The sequence below is a fragment of the Marmota flaviventris genome, chromosome 7, assembly GCF_047511675.1.
Source record: "Marmota flaviventris isolate mMarFla1 chromosome 7, mMarFla1.hap1, whole genome shotgun sequence".
NCBI classification, from domain to species: domain Eukaryota; kingdom Metazoa; phylum Chordata; class Mammalia; order Rodentia; family Sciuridae; genus Marmota; species Marmota flaviventris.
Genome location: NC_092504.1, coordinates 123,900,815 through 123,907,938, shown reverse-complemented (window position 1 = coordinate 123,907,938; position 7,124 = coordinate 123,900,815).

The following is a 7,124-nucleotide window of genomic DNA, read 5'->3' as shown; positions in this document are numbered from 1 at the left end:
GTTTATACTGTGATTCTTTTGAAGTGCCTTGGCTTACTTATTTGTAAACTGTGCTTGAAAACTTGAAGGAAGTTAGATGTGGGTGGCAAGATAGAGCAATTAGGCACCCTGTTGTAGGTTACTGATTTCCATTTCTTTCTATTCTTACACCCTGGCATATAGGCATGTAGGATTCTTTCTTCTTATCAGTCAGGAGCAGAAAAAGCTGAGGAGGAAAGAAAAGGTCATGCATCTTAAAATGGCTTTGATTCTGTATTTTCTGAGTTTCCAGAGAAAATGTAAGCCAGGGTGACCACAGTTTTGAAGTCTTACTTGAGGCCAGAACAATACACAGCAGGTCTCTAAGAGCTGAAAACCATGATTGGCATTTAGTGTTTCATTTCAGAGTATTCTAGAAATTTCTGAAGTGGCTGTGTACATAGTAACAAAACAGCTGAGATGATGTAATGAGTTGAACATGATTTTAAAGTCTACATGTCTGGACTGGCAGACCCCCACCAATGAGGACCAACGGGAACTGGGAATCTCAGTTACAAAAGTGGATAGAGAATGCCCAAGAGCTGGAGCCAAACCAAAGGAACCCAGGTGAGGTCAGAATGTTTCAAGGTGTTTCAGTTTGAAGATTATCAAAAACTTTCATTGATCTTCCTTGGCCATTTCACTTCCCTCAGCATTTTAGAGATCTACTTTTTTCTTGATGATAAAGAACAAGTTTTGTCCATGGAAAAAGCATGGCACAGTGATTAACAGCCTGAGTTCTGGAGCTGGACCACGTGAGTTTAAATGAGACCAACTGCTCTCAGGTTGACAAGTAATTTAACATCCCTAGGTTTCAGTTTCCTACATGGTAAAATGAGATTGGGTTACAACTCTGTCAAGTTAGGACTTGATGAGATGCCCCAAGAAAATCATTTAGCTATCATGATGATATATAGGAAATACACAAAGGCTGCTTACTATCATTAAAATTATGAATGACCAACGGGCTAGAGGAAGGTTGCATTCCTACTTGCTCTGTGGCTTGGGATTCAGGCAGGAGGAATACTGTTTCTTTGCAAGGTGGATGGAAGAGAATTTCACTAAAGCTCAATACTGGACAGTCAGAGTATCTTAGAGACTCAGAAATTTGGGCACATTAAACAAAAAAGAAAGACTACATTGCAGTTCAGCTGGTTGTGGCAGTGTCAATAGCATTGCTGGTTCAGCAGAGGGAGGCGGAACATGGAGAAATCAGACAAGATTAGTACAGAAACCTGAGGTAAGAAAAGCAGCCTGCCTTTGGCTGATCCAGAGGCTATACTGAAAAGTGTCCTCTCTTTTGCAACTGGCCACAGAGAACTGAGGTGGAGAACTTGGGGTGGCCATACTACAGCTGCTGCTACAGGAGCCAGGAGATCTGCGACTACACTGTCCTGGAGAGCACCTTCCTTGTAGTCTAGGGTGTACCTAGAAGAACATATACCTAGCAAAACAGGCACAGTGAATATTTTACCCAGGCAGATTCAAGTCAGAAAAGCAAAGGGGAGCCCAACTCACTTCCCCTTTTGAGAAAGGTGGCTCATGTGACCCTCTGAAGCGGGGTCAGGAGTCTGAACAGGTACTTTGAATACACTCAGGGACTAAGCCTGGGAACTCTAAAAAGGCTGTGTTCATGGGCAGCAGAGGGAGTGAAGGATTGGCTGTCCTGCCCCATGAGTAGAATCCCTGGTTGGCAACTGCCAGACCCTAGGGTTATGTTGATCTAATCTTCCTAGAGCAGACACCACCCAACAAAGCTCCTAAGGCCTGATTAAACCTAAGCCCCACCTGCTGGAATTCTCCTAATAAACTCTGCAGTGCCCCCACCCTTAGAGTGCATGGATCTGATCTGTGCAGACAAAACTCCAACTGGTCTGTGCAGATAAAACTCCAACTGATGGTACTTCCCAGCCCACCCTACCTCATACTGGGAAGAAAAGAAGCTGAGAATTATTTGAACTGTCTTCAGTCTTAGGCCACTCCTACTGGCAGCTTTGTGAGTAATACAAAATCAGGAAGGGATTAACAACCCTCAACCCTTGCTCTTGCTCTCAGTATATAACCCAAGAAGAAATGGAAAGAAAAACAGTGGGGCATAGACAGTGTCCATCTATTTGTGTTGATTATTTTGACCACCTCAGTGGAAATGATTCCTTAATTTTTCATTAAGAATTTTTTTCCTTTTGTGTGTGTGTGTGTTTGCTGTGTTGATTGGTTCATGGACATATATACATATTTATTCCTTTTTTTTTCTCATAATAAGCAGTTTTTTAAAATGCAGTTATCTTTCCTTGCCTTGTCTTTGAGGGTTAGGGTTTTTTAATTGGTATGTTTTTGTTTTGTATGGTTTTTCATTGTCTGTTTTTTTTCTCTTTTTTCTTTTCTTCTTCTGACAGCTAAATTCTATTATTTTCTCTTTCACTCTTTCTTTACTTTGTGATTTCTATTTTTCTCTTCCTTCCTTATAACCATCACATGCTACATCTCTTCTGCATTCTTTATGATCATCTCTTGAAATTATGAACTCTTTTCTACCTTCCTATCATATTTTCTTTTCTCTTAATTGACGGTATTCTTACCATCTTTTATCACTAATTAGTTTATATAACTTCTGCTCCCACCATTAATGCTACTGCAATTATTACTGCTGTGGATGACATAGTTGACACCTGTTGTTTGCATTAATGTTAGTTATAGTTCATGGTTACTTATTATTTTGGCTGTTGGCAATTACTGACCCTACATTTTTGTTTTGTGTAGCAATTAACATTGTAAATATCATATTAAGAATCAAGTGTTTAGTTTAATGCTGTATATTCTTTGCATTGGTTGTTGCTATTGTTTGTTTCTCCTTATTCTATGAGGTACTGGGAACCTATAGGGACACTATAGGTTCATAGGGTAGAAACTCTCCTGCTGAACTAAACTCAACCAAAAGACAGCATACTTTGCTCCACACACAAATTAATGACACTCAATATTCAACTATCCTTTAATACAGAGAACAGAAGAGATGAAAACCCAAACTAATGACCAGGCTCCAAGTAGAAATAGATAGGGTTGGGCCCCCGGGTCTCACTTACAGACATCCATTGCTTTAGCAAAAACAGAAAAATAACATAAAGACCACATCTATGAGGGGGTCTCAATCTGAATCACTTAGGACACTTTGACAAGTGAAGACTGTGCCCTACACAAGTCTACACATAAGAGTGGAAGAGAAATCTCTTCAAACAGATGCATAAAACCCAATGCATGAATACAAGAAAAAGCAAGCTAATACAACACCTCCTAAAGTTCATAATTCACCAGCAAATTAACCTAAAAAATATTGAAGTGGGTGAAATATCAGATAAGGAATTCAAAATAATCATCATAAAAATGATCAATGAATTCCAGGTAAAACAACTGAATGAATTAATGAAGTCGATACACAATATGAATGAGAAATTCAATAAGGAGTTAGAAATACTGTAAAGAATCAAACAAATCTTGGAAATAAAAATAAATCAAATAAAATGTTCAGTTGAAAGTCTCTCTAATATTTTAGACCATGCTGAAGACAAAATCTTGGAAGACAAAGTGGCCAGCCTTGAATATTAAGATAGTATTAAAGAAAAAAATATATATAACTATGATCAGAATATACAAGAACTCTGGGACAACACAAAGAGACCAAATTAAACAACCCTTGGAATTGAGAAGGACTGAGGTATGAACTAAGGGAATGAATAAATGCTTCAGGAATTAATAACAGAAAATTTTACAAATCTTTAGAATGAGACGAACATTCAGATATAGGATGCATTCAGAACCCCAATTAAATAATGTCAAAAAATAACCTCTTCATGTCACATTATAATGAAAATCCTAACATACAGAACAGGATAGAATTTTAAAAGCCTCAAGAGAAAAACATTAGGTCACAAAATTTAGAGGCAAGCCAATCAGAATCACTTCTGATTTCTCAGCACAAACTCTACAAGCCAGGAAAGCTTGGAATGATGTATAAAGAAAATAACTGTCATCTAAGACTGCTATATCCAAAAGAGCTATCATTGAAAATTAAAGATGAAGTAAAAACCTTCCAAGATAAGATGAAACTAAAAGAATTCATGACTACTAAACCAGCACTACAGAACTTACTTAAAAGTAATACTTCTCACAGAAGAAATAAAATACAAACCTCAGATTATCACAAAAGAACAAGACTCATTTAAAAAGCAGCTAAGCAAATGAGAACAAGATCAAATTAAACATGATAAATAAATAAAAAGGCAAGAATTAATAAACATTTCTCTATAATAATATCACATGTAAATGGTCTCAACTCTCCAATTAGAAGGCATACTTTGCCAGAATAGATTAAAAACACAAGACCCAAGTATGTATTGTTGTACAGGACACATCTTACAGACAAAGACAACCACAGGCCAAAAGTAAGAGAATGGAAATTGATAGATTATGTGAATGGATCCCCCAAACAAGCAGGAGGCAGGAGTAGCTACTTTCATATCTGACAAAGCAGATACCACAACAAAAATAATCAGAAGAGACAAAGAAGTTCATTCCATATTAGTAAAGGGAACAATCCAACAAGAAGATATAACAATAGTAAGTATTTATGCCCCAAACATGGGTGCAACTAATTACATAAAAGAGACACTACTGAAATTGAAGCCCCAGATAGACCCCAATACAATAATACTGGGTGATTTGAAGACACATTTGTCACAAATAGATAGTTCATCAAGACATAAACTCAGTAAAGACTTATTGGACCTGAAAAATATTATAAATGAAATGGACATAACAGACATCTATAGAATATTTCATCCAACAATAGCTGAATACACTTTTTTCTCAGTGGTTCATGGAAACTTGTCCAAAATACATCATATTTTAGGTCACAAAACAACTCTTGGAAAATACAAAAGAAAAATTGATATAATTCCTTACAATTAATAGAATAACAGAATTAAGGGGGGGAAATCTTTGATCCATTTTGAGTTGATTTTTGTATAGACTGGGAGATGATAATCTAGTTTCATTCTTCTATATATGGACATCCAGTTGTCCCAGCACCATTTGTTAAAAAGGCTCTCTTTTCTCCAATGTATGTTGTTGGATTAGATGACTATCTAGGTGTATTTGTCTCTGTGTCTTCTCTTCTGGTTTGTATGTCTGTTTTTACACCAGTACCTCAATATCTCTTTAGAAATCTCAGTACCTATTTAGTAATCTCAATAGATGCACAGAAGGCCTTTGACAAAGTTCAACATTCATTCATGATAAAAACCCCTGAAGAAACTACAGATACAAGGAACCTACCTTAACATCATAAAGGCTATATATGAGAAACCCAAAGCTGATCTCATAGGAAATGGGGAAAAATTGAAAGGAAGTCCACTCTCACCACTCTTATTTAATATAGTACTAGAAATTCTAGCCAGAGCACTGGGACAATTAGTTATTGACATATAGAAGAATGAAACTAGGTTCTCATCTCTCACATTGCACAAAAATCAACTCAAAATGGATCAAAGACCTTGGAATTAGACTAGAAACTATGCAACTTCTTAAAGAAAACATGGGTTCAATGCTCCTTTTAGGCACAGGCAAACAAAAGTGAGGTGCTAAGCAACTCAGGCACAGGCAACAACTTTCTCAATAAGATCCTTAAAGCTCAGGAAATAATGCCAGGAGTTAATAAATGGGACAGTGTCAAATTAAAAACCTTCTGCACAGCAAAGGAAGCAATTGGGAATGTGAAGAGAGAACCCACAGAATGGGAGAGAATCTTTGCCAGCTACTTTTCTAACAGAGGATTAATAGCTACCATACATAAAAAGCTCAAAAAACAACACACACACACACACACACACACACAATCAAATATCCCAATTAATAAATGGGCAAATAAATGAAACAAATACTTCTTAAAAGAAGAAAAACAAATTGCCAACAAATACCTAGAAAAAATGTTCAATATCATTAGTAATTAGGGAAACGAAAATCAAAACTAAACTGAGATTTCATCTCACACCAGTCAGAATGGCAGTCATCAAGAATACAAATAATAATAAATGCTAGAGAGGATATAGAGAAAAAGGGACACTTTCACATTGTTGGTGGGACTATAAATTAGTAAAACCACAATGAAAATTAGTATGGAGGCTCTTCAATAGATTAGATGTGGAACCATCATATGACTAAGCCATACCACTTTTTGGCATTTAACCTAAAGAATTATAAAGTCACCTTACTACAGTGAGACATGTATAACCATATTCATAACAGCACAATTCACAGTAGCCAAACTATGGAACCAGGCTAAATGTTCATCAGTGGATAAATGGATAAAGAAAATGTGGCATATATACACAATGGAGTTTTATTTAGCTACAAAGAAAAATGCAATTATGATATTTGCAGGAAAGTGAATGGAACTAGAGACCATATGTTAAGCAAAATAAGTCAAAATGAGAAGGTCAATGTTCTATGTTTTCTCTCATATGTAGAAGTTGGAGAGGAAAAGGAAAGAAAGGTGGGGTGGATCTCCTAAAAATCAGTAAAGGAAAAGGACCAAGGAGTGGGAGATAGGGAGGTAGGGGAGAAGTGCTGGGGAGTGATATTGGTCAAATTTTATTGTGATATTTTGTGCATGTATGAATATGTAATAACAAATCTCATTAATATGTACAACTTTAATGCTCCGATAAAAATGTAGAAAAAAGGGCCGGGCACAGTGGCACACTCCTGTAATCCCAGCCGCTTAGGAGGCTGAGGCAGGAGGATTGCGAGTTCAAAGCCAGCCTCAGCAAAAGTAAGGTGCTAAGCAACTCAATGAGACCCTGTCTCTAAATAAGATACAAAATAGGGCTGGGTTGTGGCTCAGGGTTCGAGGGCTCCTGAGTTCAATCCCTGGTACCTGCCCCGAAATCTGGGGAAAAAAATGAAAAAAATAATTATGAATACCTGAAGTTACACGAACCTTATATATATAATTTAAGGTTTTTCCCATCTTCTTACTACTACCATCATGCTCTAATGATATTTATAATTGTGTTTAAAGCACTTGTTCTATTTAATTCTTACATGTCTTA